Source organism: Oratosquilla oratoria, chromosome 1 (assembly GCF_046742065.1).
Source record: "Oratosquilla oratoria isolate Oo_2021 chromosome 1, ASM4674206v1, whole genome shotgun sequence".
In the NCBI taxonomy this organism is placed as follows: domain Eukaryota; kingdom Metazoa; phylum Arthropoda; class Malacostraca; order Stomatopoda; family Squillidae; genus Oratosquilla; species Oratosquilla oratoria.
In genome coordinates this window covers 70,212,956-70,228,952 of record NC_134777.1, presented here as the reverse complement: position 1 = coordinate 70,228,952, position 15,997 = coordinate 70,212,956, and the positions used below count along the sequence as shown (strand labels likewise).

Here is a 15,997-nt window from a genome sequence, read left to right as displayed (position 1 = left end):
CTGTATAATTCGTTATTTCGAGATGATTGTCCCCCTCAAAATGTTTACTAATAAATTTAACCTGATCCTATACACTAAGCACTCTAAACTACTTATTATGATACAACTTGAATACCTTAATTCTAATTTTTCTATTCTATTCTACATACCAAGGGCTTTTCCTCCTGTACCAGGGGGGTAGCCAAAGTCAAAATGCATATACCCACCCCACCCATTTCATCCTCATCCATTCCACCTCTATGGGTGGGAATGAAATGGATGGGGTGGGTATATATATATTTTTTTTGTACAATTTTTTCCCCCTTGTAAGGGAATAAAAAGTCGTTCATACATGTATGGTATACTGTAACAAGTAGAGTTTTTACTAGTAGGTAATCACGTCTCGTCGACTCAAAACAACTCTCCCGAGACTTCTCTATACATGTAGATATACTTTGCTAACCTCAGTGTGTTTATGGCGCCAGTGGAGGTAAAGTTAAAATCGACAGTGATAGTGAAAACAGTGAAGAAACTACCAACGGGGGTTGGGAATTTCCAACAGAATGTAAGAAATATTCTGCTATGAAAAAGTATTGTACTGGTGAATGTCACTGGCAAATGCCATTGCATAGATAACAAAGAAGTATGATAATAAATACGCCGATACAAGGGAAACTATAACTGGTAAACAAAGTCGAAAGCAGGCAAGCAGTCAGCAGATTAAGAAAAGAATTAAATGACGGACTCATATTCAGCATAAGACTTCACATTTGCTTATATGCCACTGTTCCTTTGTTTTTATTAAATCATGTTCGTTATTCTTTCATTTCGCATAGATAAAATTAGCCACGTTATTTGGTATTTTTCGTTTACGTGAAGGCTGAAGAGCAAATTCTTCCCAGGCAGGTCAGGTTTATTTATTTTTATTTTATCAGTAGTGTTATTTCATTGCCTGTACACAGCATTTCTAATTTCAAGTTCTTCATCACAATAATTGGATCACCTGAAAAATTGTCATTTGACTTTGACATGCAAGTCTACAGGGTGAGGGTGATAATTCTTCAGGTGGGCTATTTTGGGGTGACAGTCAAAATTCTTCAGATGGACTATCTGACTTAAGTTGACAATATCAAACCTAACTCAAAATAACCTACTATACCTTAACATATCCTAACCTAGCGTATCCTAATGCAAACTAACCACCTGCCCCCACCCAACCCCCTCAGGCAAACCCAACTATATGTCTAAGCCCAGCCAACCCCCCTCAGAACGGGCTCAAGGACCAGGGCAAGGAAACCCCCATCTGCAGATACTATAAGAAGGGCCAATGCAGACATGGCAACTTGGGCAAGGAATGCAACTACAGACACCCCAAACCATGCCACAAGCTTTTGACGCATGGTACTCGGGATGGTCGTGGTTGGAAATTAGGAAAGGATAAATGCCCTCGGTTCCACCCACTCATGTGTAAGAATTCTGTAAGGCACAGCATATGCCGAGTCAAGTCTTGCAAATTCACGCATGTCAAAGGGACGTGGAAACCATATGACGCAAAAACCCAAGTTGCACAATCAAACACCAACAACAAAAAACCTGGTAACCTGGGGAGCAAACCAGGAAATACTATGCGGTACAGTTTTGGTCTCCGTCCTACAGAATGGACATAAATTTACTAGAATCAGTACAGAGAAGAATGACCAAAATGATACAAGGACTCGGAAATTTACCTTACGAAGAGAAGCTTAGGCACCTAAACTTACACTCTCTGGAAAGACGCAGAGTGCAGGGTGATCTAATAGAAGTGTTCAAGTGGATCAAAGGCTATAACAAGGGTGATGCAAACAAGGTCATAATAAAACAACAGGGCAGGACTCGCAGTAATGGGTATAAACTGGACAAATTTAGATTTAAGAAGGAAATAGGCAAGAATTGGTTTACTAATAGGGTGGTCGATGAATGGAATAAACTTAGTAACCATGTAGTAAGCGCTGAAACTCAGTTGTTTTAAAAAACGATTAGACAACTTTATGGATGGGGACGACAGGTGGTGATGGATACGGAGCTGCCTAGTGTAGGCCTTATGGTCTTTTGCAGTCTCCTTTATTCTTATGTTCTTATACCAGACACAAGGCAGCTCCAGGGACACTCACAGGCTCCCCATCAAACACACACACAAACGTTAGAGATAGCGACAGCTCTACAGACCACCATGAACACGCTGACCAAAGCTGTAGAGTCCCAGGGCTTAATACTATCCTCCCTGATGCAAGGAAGTCACAGGAACTGGCCACCACTTCAGGCCCATCTGGCATTCCCCTGGGCACTCGTCGTTCACACCAACTAGAGTCCATCCTAATGGGTAACATACAGGGCCTCTACCCTAAAAGCAACAGAAGCAAAGTCTCCTTCCTGAAGGAACTAACGCTAGAAGAGGACCCAATGTTCATTGCCCTAACGGAGACTCACCTGGCTACCGACGTAAAAGACTCTGAGATAGGAATAACCAACTACACCCCATTTAGAGCTGACAGAGAAGGAAGAGGCCATGGTGGTGCAATGGTCTACCTCAGGCTTGATCTAGCCGCCCACACCAAGACACTATTATCCCACTCAAACGGGGTGATAGAACTCTTAGCCTTACATATCACCAACATAAATCTAATCAATGTAAATTGCTACTACCCACCTCAGTGCAATCTCGAAAGCTTCTCGAAAGCTTTGGAAAAACTGAACGTAGTGCTGGAGACGACCCCACATGCCATGACAGATATCATCATGTGTTGTGACTTCAACTTCCCCTTTATATGCTGGCCTGATGGCAGAACCAGTGGGGGCAGTCTAGAAGACCAAGCCCAAGCCAAACTCTTTCTAGAGACCGCTGACAAACTGTTCCTAAACCAGCATATAATGGAGCTGACTAGAAGGAACAACATACTGGACCTCTTTTTTACCAATAATCAAGAGTCGGTCAGCAATTGCAGGTCAGAGAAAACAATCTTCTCTGACCACAATATAATCCACATCAACACAACTTACATCAAAAGTATGACACCGCAGGAATCCCTGACTCCTCCGGACATGACACCCTTCACCAGCTTCAACTTCTTCAGTCAGAAGGTAGACTGGGAACAGTTACAACAGGATCTCAGGAAGATTGACTGGAAGCTGGCACTGCAGGAAACTGACCCCAACACCACTCTCAACACACTATTGAGGATTTTGCTGGAGGTGTGTACTGCCTATGTGCCATGAAAAAGCAACAAAAAGGATCGCAGGTACTCCATCCCGCGCGGCAGGAAAATCCTCATGCGAAAGCGTGCCAACCTCAACCTAAAACTCATTAAAAGTAGCAATGAGACCCAAAGGCTCTCAATCTCCTCAAAAATAGAGGACATGGAGCAGAAAATCAAACACTCACACGAGGAGCAGAGAAGAACAGAGGAATACCAAGCTATAGAAAACATAAGGCATAACCCGAAATTCTCCTACAGCTACTGTAAGAAATTCCTCAAAACCAAGTCACAGATTGGGCCCCTAGTGACTGAAAAAGGCACCATAACAGATGCCCCACAGGAAACCTGCCAGATGCTGGCACACCAATACAAGTGTGTTCAGCATACCAAAGACACAGATGGAAATCCTCGATCCCACAACCTTTTTCAACCAGGTGACTACGAACCTGAACCAGCTTACCGATATTCAAGTGACAGTAGGGGACATCAAAAAGGCAATAAAGGAGCTCAGGATTAACTCGGCCGCTGGACCAGACGGCGTTCCGGCAATCCTACTCCTAAAATGCAGCGAGGTCTTGGCAGTCCCAATCCATATATTGTGGCTAGCCTCCTTTGACAAAGGAGAGATCCCAGCACTACTAAAACAAGCCATCATAAGCCCAATATACAAAGGAGGAGATCGGGCCTTACCAAAGAACTATCGACCTGTCGCCCTCACATCCCACATTGTCAAGGTAATTGAGAAATGTGTAAGGGACAAGCTGTTCACACACCTTGAAGTGAATAAATTCATTAAAGAGAATCAACATGGTTTCAGGAAAGGTTGGTAATGCCTCTCAAACCTACTGACACACTACAACTGGCTACTACAGAACCTGTCGGAGGGGAGAAATGTTGACGTAGTATTCGTAGACTTTGCCAAAGCCTTCAACAAGGTGGACCATGGTGTCCTCCTCCACAAGGCAAGGGATCTTGGAATCTCAGGGAAGCTAGGAGTCTGGCTTCACAACTTTCTGACAGACCGTACACAAACAGTCGCAGTTGATGGTGTGAAGTCCATCGAATCCAAGGTAATAAGCGGAGTACCACAAGGATCTGTACTCGGCCCCCTCCTATTCCTAGTCCTTATGAATGACATAAATAGGAGGGTGGATTCAACCCTCCTGTCTTTTGCTGATGATACCCACATCAGCCGTGCAGTGTGGGAAAGTGGGGACATGCAACATCTACAAGATGATCTCAACTCAGTCTATGCATGGGCCAACAACAGCAACATGCAATTCAACGAAGAGAAGTTCGAGGTCTTGAGATATGGCACAAACCAAGGCATTAAAGACAACACAACTGCACACGGAAAGAGGTATGAAAATCACACCCAAAGCCCATGTGAAAAGCCTGGGCATTCACTGAAGTGATGATGCCACTTTCCAGCACCACATCATGCAGTCAGTGAAAAGAGCAAGAGGGATGGCCAGCTGGGTCCTAAGGATTTTCTCCTCAAGAGAGGTTCAAGTGATGCTTACCCTCTGGAAGTCGCTTATTCAACCGATCCTGGACTATTGTAGCCAACTCTGGTCGCCACAAATGTGGAGACATCCAGATGCTTGAAGCTGTCCAAAGGAACTACACCAGGCACATCAAAGGGATGCAAGATCTCAACTATTGGGATCACCTGGGAGCACTAGGTCTTTACTCTCAACAAAGGAGGAGAGAAAGATACAGGGCCATTTACACATTGAAAATCCTTGAGGGACTTGTTCCAGACCCCATGCCCTCAACAATCAAGCCATGGGCGTAAGTGTGAGAGACAAACTCTCCCATCAAGAGCCCCGGAAAGGATTAAGATCCTACTGGCAACCAGCCTAGGTTCCCACAAAATACAACTAGGTAAATAAATACAGGCATGGACATTGCTTTTAACGTACAACAGAGCACCCCCACCTTTCTTGTAGTTTGTATCCAGATGAAAGTGTTTAAATCCCACAATATTAAATTCAGCTTCAAACTCTCCACCATTTAACCATGATTCAGTATTAAGAAACTTGTGATTATTTCCTTTTGACACATTTTGTGTTTCAACATCATGTCTTATAATTATGTTCTTTATTGACACCTTGCTCTATATTGACATTTGGTCCTTCATGGACATTTGCCCCTTCATGGACATCTGGTCCCTCATGGTCATCTGATCTCTTATTTATACCTTGCCCTCCTATGTCACTGCGTTCCACATGGCCACCCATCATTCATTGACATTCTGTTAGGCATTCCTTCTTAAAATGAATTCTGCCCTCCACTGACATTATATCCTACCATGATATTTTGTCCCCCACTATCATTACATGCCATCATGCTGTTTTGTCCTCCACTATCATTATATCCCATCATGACATTTTGTCCTCCACTATTATTACATCCCATCATGATATTTTGTCCTTTGACATTACATCCTAATGTAATATTTCATCCTTTACCGACATTATATCCTAAAATGATATTTTGTCCTTCACTGATACCCTACTCTGTTTTCCCCAATACACTCTTATTTCCCTTTCCCTTTGAGTTTCTACCCCAAAAAAGGATTTAGTTCAATACAGACTCCCACAATGAGGTTTGTAAGAACATCTTTGCCTCTGCAAGTAAGGTGGATCCCAAGGATCAAGAAAGTGGTATCCCAGTTGTGTGCACAATCATGATATCCTCTCATTGATCCCTATGGCTTTACTGTTCCAACACGAGCTAGTGCAGATCCTCGGAAGGATCCCACAGACTACGTTACAGCTCCCACACTCCTTCATATCCTGAAGAAGGACCTTGTAATTCTGAACAAGTTCCTCTAGTCTCACCCTACCCACATCATTGCTTCCTATATGAACAATTGTAACTATGTTTGTCCACCTTTGCTCCCTGATGGTCTGGGTACAATCGGCAATCCCACAGCATGGTTGACATACAAGCTTGCAAAGTCATTTAGTCTTCCACTGCAGGATGTTGTCATAGGCTCGCACCATGGAGTCCCCCACCCCCAAGAACTCCTGATTTTTAGTCACATCCTCCAGCAGAGCAAAATGATTGGCTGGAGCCAGTGTTTGCTCCACAGGGCACCTGCTTACCGAATGCAGGCTCGATAAATGGGACCCCATGGGGTGCCACTCGCCCACGGCAGTGGCAGAAGTGGAAGAGGTGGAACACTCTTTGGGTTGATGGGAGGATTCACTTTTCTTACAGAGTGCACTCTTGAGAAGATGAATCTCCTCCTCATATATCCTGAGACAGTCATCCAGGTTCACACAACCTTCACAAGCCATTTGACTCCTCCTTTGGCAACACAAATGGCAAAGAGAAAATATAAATCAGCAAAAGAAACAAAAGCGGTCACTAAATAAACTAAATACATGAAGCTTACTCTGCTTAATGTATACTATTACTCCTACCTTTGGAGTACAGTAATAGACTACGGTTTTGATTCTAAATTACTGTAACTGTATAGTGCCATACGTATACAATTACAAAAACACAACACAATCACTTGTCACTATTCAAAGATATAAACTTCACTAGAAATAAAAAACTTGTAGCAGGATCAGAGGAGGGATTGAGGAAGTTAGTGACAGAGTTTGGGAAGGTGTGTGAAAGAAGGAAGTTGAAGATAAATGTGGGTAAAAGTAAGGTGATGAGATGTACAAGGGGGGAGAGTGGCAGCAGACTGGAAGTGAGTATTAAGGGAGAGAGACTGGAGGAAGTGGATAGTTTTAGATACTTGGGTGCAAATATGGCAGGAAAGGGAGGAGTGGAGGTGGAGGTAAAATGTAGATTGAGAGAAGTGAGTAAATGCCTTGGTGGATTAAAAAGTTTAATGAGAAATAGACATTTTGGAATGGATGCCAAGAGGAGATTGTATGAAGGAGTGATTGTGCTGATAGTACTGTACAGGCCAGAAACATGGAACATAATAGGGGAATAGAGGAGTTTGAATGTCTTCGAGATGAAATGCCTGAGAAGTATGATAGATATTACTAAGCTAGAGTGAGAAATGAGGAGGTGAGGAGGAGAACGGGGATGGAAAGGGAGTTGGGAGATAGGGTTGATGAAAGAGTATTGGGATGGTTTGGACACATGGAAAGAGTGAGTGAAGAAAGATTAGTAAAATATGTGTGGAAGGCAGACATAGAAGGAGTGAACATGAGGGGGTGTCTTAGGATGAGATGGATGGATGGGTAAAAGGGGCATTGGAAAAGAGGGGAATGTCTATTGAGGAAGGACGGGAGAGGACAGAAGATAGGAGTGAATGGAGAATGGTTGTGTATGGATGATGCTGTGATGCATGAGGGGGAGTGGGTGGGGGATGGGGGGTGAGGGAGTATGTATGAGAAATAAACTGATGCAGCCCAAAGGGATTTCTCCCTGTCATCTTCTTTTCTGCATGAGGGGAAGGAGAGGGGGGTCGCTGAATTAATGAAGTGGCCTTGCTGTGGATGTGCTGTCTTTGCGACACTGCTTCTGACCCAGGGCAGTGGACAAGATGCAGAGATGACCTGTTATCCAGGAGGTAACAAGATAAGAGGGAGGGAAGAGGGTAGAGAGGAGTGGAGTATGCAGGGGATGGAATGGGTGGGAATGGTTTCTATGCTTTTGTCTTTTGGCAACCTCCCATGTAAAGGGGAGATAAGCCTTTGGTATATGTATTTACCTAGTTGTATTTTGCAGGAAAAGAGTTATGCTCGTGGTGACCCGCAGTTGAATCTTTCTGCATCCAGTTATTTCTTAAAATCATGTATAGTTTTAGCACTCCCTGTTTTCTCTTTCAATTTATTCCATGTATCTATTACTCTGTGTGGAAAGCTGTTCTTTTTCAAGTCTCTTCTGTAACTGTCCTTAAGTTTCTTCTTGTGTCCTCTTGTGTTTCTTCTGTCCCATTTAAGTAGATCATCCCTATCAAGGATTTCCATACCTTTCATAATTCTGAAGATGGTTATCAAATCACTTCTTTCTCTTCTTTGCTCCAGAGATAGTAAGTTTAGTTTGTCCAGTCTTTGTTCGTATGTCAACTTGCTAAGTGTTGGTGCCATCTTTGTAAATGCTCTTTGAATTCTTTCTAGTTTATGTTTTTTATTGTACTGGGTGTCCATAGTGATGCTGCATATTTTAATTTTGGTCTTATCAGTGTAACTAGTATTCTCTTTACCATTTCCTCATCCATGTAGTCAAAGGCCACTTTCATTGATCTTATTAAGTTGTAGGTTTCTCCAACTATTTTGTTTACATGTTTGTCTGGTGTCATGTTGTTTGAGATACTCCTAGGTCTCTTTCAGAGTTTACTTTCCAAATTCTGTTATACTACATTTTTTAATGTTTAAATTCACTTTGTTCTTTTTACTCCATTTTCAGACTTTGTCCAGGTCTTCTTGAAAATATTGGCAATCTTCTTCTTTACTTACTCTCTTCAATAGTTTTGCATCATCTGCAAAGAAGTTTATATAACATTCAGTTCCTTCATTCATGTTGTTTATATAAACAGCAAACATTATTGGAGCCAACACAGAGCCTTGGGGGACTCCACTCCATGTATGTATTTCTTTCCTCATAAAGTATCACCAAAAGGACTGAAAAAAGAATCATGAAAATTGGTCTAGTACATAGGTGGGCCCTATAATGTAAGACCAAACTAGGACCCTGACAAGGGGAGGAGCACTGGGCGGCACAATTTTTTTTTGGGGGGGCCACTTTTGGTGAAAAGAAGGTAAAGCAGATTCCCCCTAATGTACTTTTAATGGATGATTTATTTATCATGAGTTGTGTGTATGAATGATGTGTGTATAAACATTGCTTTGTGGATGAATGTTACATGTGAATCATGCTAGTGACCATCAGATGTGGAAGGTGGTGGTAGTGGTGGTGTGTGTGTGTGTTGGGGGGGGGGGGGGGTTGGCACTTTTTGACTCACCCTGGGGCGGCACTTACCCATGTCTGGGCCCTGGACCAAACAGATGGTGAATTTTGTTCTAGCACAGGTATAATTTGGCTATACAAAAGTTTCCCCCTAGATTTTGAAATACAATTGGGAGGGGTGATCAAATTCTGTATCAGTTGCCCATGCACTGGTTTTCATAATAATTAAAATGAGGCATAACAAAACAAATGACAACTTGTTTATTAATTTATTAATTACTATGTCAAACTGCTATAAACAAATTAATGCAGTGTAATTATGGAATCCACCCATAATCAGAGGCTAGGAAATTTTATTGGTAACTAAACTGCACATGTGTGCATGTATGCATGGAAGTATTACTTCCATGACACATGTTTACGAAACTGTTAAAAACTGATGGCAGCCTCAAGGTTGTGGTGGAACTATAGAACACATGCCTGGACCCCCTGAGTTATTACAAAAGAAATATCTTTGTGTCTGTATCTGTATACTCAGCTCTGATTTGTATTGTTTCTTTGCCTATTTACCTAGTTATATTTTGCGGGAAGGGGAGCTACGCTCGTGGTGTCCGCCTTTGTATCTTGCAGTGTCTAGTTTGCTCTTAAACTCATGAATGGTTTTTGCGCACACAATTTCTTTGTCCAGTTTGTTCTATGTGTCCACCACTTTATGTGGAAAACTGTTTTTCTTCAGATCTCTTCTGTAGCTGTTTTTTTATTTTCTTTCCATGTCCTCTTGTGTTTCTCTTGTCCCAGTTTAACAAGTCCTCTCTATTGAGTATTTCTGTGCCCTTCATGATTCTGTAGATGGTCAGTAGGTCACCTCTCTCTTCTTTGCTCCAGAGTCGGTAACTCCAATTTAGCCAATCTCTCTTCATGTGACAAATTTGTAAGTGCAGGTGTCATTTTTGTGGCTGCTCTCTGAATTCTATTTTCTTTATATTCTTTTTGGTACTAGGTGACCACAATTTTGCCACATATTCTAGTCTAGGCCTTATCAGTGTGACCAATATTTTTTAATCATTTCTTCCTTCAAATATGTAAATGCTACTTTTATTGGTCTTAGCAAGTTGTAGGATTCTCTGACAACTTTGTTTATCTGTTTATCATAGGACAAGTCATTTGAGATAATTACACCCAAATCTTTTTCGGATCTCTCCTTCTTTACCTCCTTGGTTCCAATTTTATATTATCTTGATATTCTATTTTTGCTTTTTCCAAACTCCATTTTGCTATGCTTGTTAATATTGAAGTCCACTTCCCATTTCTGACTTCAGTTCCATACCTTATTCTGGTCTTCCTGTAGTGATTCGCAATCCCTTTCAGTTTTTACTTTCCTTGACAGTTTGGTATCGTCTGCAAAGAAGCTCATGTAACATTTCACATCATCATCCATGTCATTCACATAAATAGCAAACATTATTGGAGTCAATACAGATCCTTGCAGTACTCCACTGATCACCTCTTTCCAACCTGAATATTTTTCTCTGAGCACTACTCTCATCTTTCTACCAATCAGGAAGTCCTCCATCTATTTTAGTAGGTTCCCTTGTATCCCTCCTATATGTTCCAGTTTTTTTTTAAAATAATTTTGTGTGTGGTACTTTGTCAAAAGCTTTTTGTAAATCCAGGAAGGCACAATTGGCCCATCCATTCCTTTCTTGCACTATGTGTATTAATCTTGAGTAGAAACATATTAAGTTTGTGGTACATGATCTTCCTTGTCTGAACCCAAATTGTCTTGGGTTCATTATATTGTTGTCTTCCAGGTGTTTAACTCATCTATTCTTGATGATTTTCTCACAAATTTTGGCTATAGTGCTTGTTAATGAGACTGGCCTGGTTGGTTCTTCCTTGTTTCCTCCTTCATATATTGGTACAATGTTAGCATTTTTCCAGTCTTTTGGTATTTTTCTTTCTTTAAGTGAGCAACTTATTATGTTATGTACTTCGTCCATTAGTTCTTCTTTGCATTCATTTAGAATCCAATTTGCAATTCCATCCGGGCCATGTGATTTCCTGATGTCAAGGTTTGATAGATGTTCCATTATTTCTTTTTGTGTTATTGTTATCTTGCTCATGGGGGGAGATCGCCTTTCATTTCCTTCGTCCCAATATTGTGCTTTCTCTATAGCGAAAATAGATTTGAAGTGATTATTCATGACTTCGGCCATTTCTAATTCTTCTGTGTATTCTATATTCCCTTGGCATAGTTTCACCATTTCCTGTTTGTTTTTAAGTTTACCATTCACGTATTGATAGAATAGCTTGGGTTGCTCTTTGCATTTATCTATAATATCCTTTTCATAGTTCCTTCTTTCTTTTCTCACTTTAACATACTCATTTCTATAGTTTATAAACTTGCCATTTTCCTGGTTTTTTATCTTTTCTCCATCTTTTCCAAGCTCTGTCCCCTCTATCTTTTGCCTCGCTGCATTTTTTATTGAACCAGCATTTAATGTACACTCTCTCTAGTTTCTATCTTGGTACGTGCCTATTCACCCCTTCATTGTAATTATCCATCAAGATATCCCATTTCTCTTCCACTTTTGTCTCCTCCATGTAAAATTTTTCCCAGTTTGCATTCTAGAAGAATTTCTTTAGTTTTGCAAAGTCTGTTTTGTTGTACAGTACATCAATCTTCCTTTCCTATGCTTTTCATTCCTCTCCATGTATATTTCTTCCTTTATTTCAGTCTCGATGTGTATATGGTCACTCTTTCCAGTTGGTGTCTTGTATTGGATATTATCCACAATTTCAGGTTCTTTTTGTGTTATTATTATCTCGCTCATGGGGAGAGATCGATGGCTCCTCATTATTTCTGTATCTGATGTTTTCACTGACCCACTGAGTCATTGTATATTCCATGGTCATGTCCAGTAGTACATTACCCCACAAGTCTTCTCCTCTCATTGTCATGTTCTCCCAACAAATTTCTTTGCAATTGAAGTCCCCCATAATTACCAGATTACCCCCGCCCATTAGTATCTCATTTAACCCCTTCCATACGGTGCCGCACACGTAGGCGTCATGGACTTAGATCTCGGTGGCAGCAGCCAATGCCAGCCGTACGACGTGTCGTAATAATACTCGCATCATAAAATATAGTCACCGCTTATATCGATCGTTCTCTCTTCACCCGTGAATTTTGATAACCATAGAAAATGCGACTACAAAAGAATTAGAAAGAATGTCATTATGGAGGGGCGACTACAATAAATATAATCAAGACGCCGATATGGCAGCGTTGCGAATCCACTTGCTCCTCATGACGCCTACATGTGCGGCACCGTATGGAAGGGGTTAATGATTGCCTTGTATCTTCTAGCATTTTTGTATGCTCGTTCTCTTTCCAAGTGTTCATTTTTGGGGGCACATAAGTCACCACAAACTTTCTACTTTTCATGTTCTTGTCTTCAACTTTTATCATGATCAGTTCTACATTACCTTTGCCCTCCGCAATTTTTGTCACATTCAAGTTTTTCTTGGCCAAGAACATGATTCCTCCTCCCTGTTTCTTGTCTCTGTTTTTAATCCAATAATTGTATAGTCCATGTCCAACATCAATGGATAGTATTTCACCCCTTAGTTTAGTTTCCACAATTCTCATTATGTCTGGTTTTTCTTCTAGCAGGTAATCATTAAGTTCATTCAGTCCTGAAATTAATCCATTGCTGTTGGTATAGGCCACTTTCAATTTTTTTCTTTCTCCATTTTTTTTTTTTTTTTTCTGTCTTTGGTTCGCCCATTCTGATGTACCATTTCCTCAGTCTCATGTCGATTACTCTCCAATAGAATTTCTTGCTTTCTGTCTCCGTTCTCTTCACATTTTTTTTCCTTTGCTTCATCTTTAAGTGTCTTCTCTTTTTCTAATTCCTCAATACTCATTTCTCTTTTTATCCATAGCTTATTGTACTTTTCACCCCTTGCCAAGTTACATACTTTTTCAAATATGTCTTCTATTTGTGATCTTAGTTTTATCTTTAGGGGTCGATTTCTATCCTTAGAATAGTGATCAATCCTATATGCATCGTCTACATCTTTGCCTACTTCTTGGGCTCCATCCAGAATTTCTTTTAGGATTGCTATTGCTGTCTCTTTTTCTTCTTTTTCTCTCATGTACCTCGCCAGACCATGTTTTTCTTTTAGTCCATATACCACAATACATTTTTTCCTATCCACTGTGTCTCTGACCCAATTTGCTTTTTCATTAATTACTTGGTTAATTGTGTCTGCATTTTCCTGCATTTGTTGGACTATTTCTTTGAAAACAATTTCTTTACTTTCAATGTCTTCCTTTTCTTAATCTTATGGATACTTTCCTCACCTAAGTTCTCTTCAATTTTTTCAGTCATTTCTTGTATCTTTTTACCTCTTTTTTTAAGTTTTCTCTATTGGTAGTATAATTAATTCTCTTCATTATCACTCTTCAGCTCTCTTATGTAATTTTTCATTTCCGTAATCTCGTTTCTTAGATAATAATTAAGAACTAACCCAAAAAATTTGTTTAGATTAGTGATTACAATCACGAACTGGACATCTCCCCTTTCCTGAACCCAGGATCCACTATACCCTCTGGGCATGGCAAAGATTTTAATGAAATATGGGTGGCATAAACAGAATCTGTGTAAGTTTCATGGACATTTGTTGAACTAAATTACTGGTTGAAAAATAAATTTCAAAAGTACAACTCAATACAAAGATGTCAGAAGAAAATTGATTCATTTATTTGAACAATAATGATAAAAGTTTTTACAATGTGACAGAAAAAATGACATAGCAGGTCTAAACCTACAGATCAGCAGGTGGTGATTTCTTGCAAATAAGAGAGAAGTTGCAGCAAGTTAATTAGATTTATTTAATCTATATTAAACCCAAAGGGTCAAGGCACATATGAATATATGCCATACAAGTGTCTTGTTGAACATTTGCAAAACTGTTCAAATTGGTCCACTCAAATGTACAAGGATATCTACTTCAGTTTTGCCATAGAGGTATGACTTTATAAAAACTTCATGGTTCACAAGTTTTTCTTCACCAACTGGAATGAGATCTCAGACAGTTTCTGAAAATATATATATATTTTTAATTCAGTCCATACCTAAAAATTCTGACTTGGAACTGGTTAGTGATAGAAGATGTGGCAAGTTTGTAATCATGGTAATTGGCTGAGGTTGATTTGGTATAGGCCAAGGCTGAGTTGGCCCTACGCTGTAAAGTTCTTCCATCACCCCTTGGTTAGGTAAAATACACCCAAATGGGGGTCTGGGGAGTAATGCCCCCTGGCTAGGTAAAATGCACTGTACTGGGTGTCCAGAGAACTGTCCTCCCCCTAGCTAAATAATATTCACCCCCAATTGGGTTGGGGTTGGGGTTGGGGGCAGAGCTACCCAGTTAGGAGTTGGAAAAACCCCAAACCTCTGCTCTTTGCTGGTAACACATTGAATATTAGGTTAGGTTTGGTTTCCTTGGGTTAGATTTGATTATGTTCCCCACTTGGTTGGGGTCCAGGGGCCGTATACATAAAACTTGTTTGTTAGCCTTAACAATCTCTGCTAGCTAACAGAAAACCACTAAAAGTTATACACCAATGCTTAACTAACAAATGTTAGCTAGTAAACAGTTGTTTGTCAAGTCCCGCTAAACAGTGCTGAAGTTAGCAGCTTATGAACATGTAAATGGACGTACAGGTATTATTAAAAATTGCACACATAAAACAGTGTTATTAATGCAGTTGTTCAGAATTTATTAATAGAGTATCATGATAGCACATAGATATCGTATGTATGTTTTTTTAGGAGTACTTATTAACCAACAACAGATATTTTTGGACGAAGGCGCATCGTACAGGCGGCCGCGCCACATTCAGATCTTCCGACAGAAGACTCAACAATTATTTCAGAGGATATAGACATGGCAGAAGAATCACAGAAAAAGAAAAGGAAGCCAAACTGGTCACAAGAGGAAACACTCTTCTTGGTCAACGTGATTATGGAGAAAAAAATAATTATAAATGGGCGATTCAAGCCAAGTTTAAACCACAAGGACAAGAGGGAGGCATGGCAAAGCACGTTGATGCTGTGGTATCGTTTTCTGTTTACATATAAATGTTCATCGACACTTGGAGCCCCAATTCTAATGTTTGTGCCATCTATGGTACCCACAACACCGGGAAACCTACAGTCTTCCATGAACTCTGCTTGTTTTACTTGCACTTCTTGATCTTGGCGAGTCAATGGGAATTTTACAAATTGAGTTACAATATCTGGTTCTGATAGTGCATCAATTGTTTGAGTAATGACACGGTTGATTGTTGCTTGCGAGGTCCCAAAGTCGTCACTGCTGCATTTTACCTGTGGCTAAATATCATAGGGTAATTGCCACCTTCGTCTCAGGACTCAGTGGTCGATTCCATTCTGTTCGGGATTGAAGTTTGTCCCTCACTAAATCAGCCATTGTTATTATACCAGCATGGTTCATTCTGAAGCGTTTGATGAGTTTGTCGTCATTGTACTCGTTAAATATGTCCCGTCGCTGTCGATAAACTCGCTGTCGTCTTTGTAGTTGTTGTTGCTCCGCCATCTTCTCTACTAACAGGAATTTGTTAAGAGCTTAATAGTCCTCCACAGCACTTTTACCTTAACAGTACTTTTAAGGCCCTAACAAGTTTTCTGTATCCACTGTTAGTGCTTAACAGCTAAATGTTAGCCTTAACAGGAATTTGTTACCCTTAACAGCTATTTGTTAGTGCTAGCAAGTTTTGTGTATACGGCCCCAGGTGTTCAAGTCTCCTCTCCCCATGGCTGGGTAATATGTACTCCAGTATTTACCTAGTTGTATTTGCCTAGTTGTAA

General features: G+C 40.4%; 1 protein-coding gene across 8 annotated transcripts in view; it reads left to right on the top strand.

The window, feature by feature from the left end:
* Window positions 1–387: 387 nt before the first annotated feature.
* LOC143036187 (cysteine-rich protein 2-binding protein-like) overlaps window positions 388–15,997 on the top strand; it is a 106,476-nt gene continuing 90,866 nt past the window's right edge. For 2 of the 8 annotated variants that reach the window (XM_076204463.1, XM_076203761.1), the window contains exon 1: window positions 389–544. The gene's annotated coding sequence lies outside the window, so the exon portion shown is untranslated. Of the gene's footprint in view, window positions 886–15,997 lie in introns of all 8 variants that reach the window. The other 6 variants (XM_076204554.1, XM_076203471.1, XM_076203676.1 and 3 more) reach the window with 5 other exon arrangements.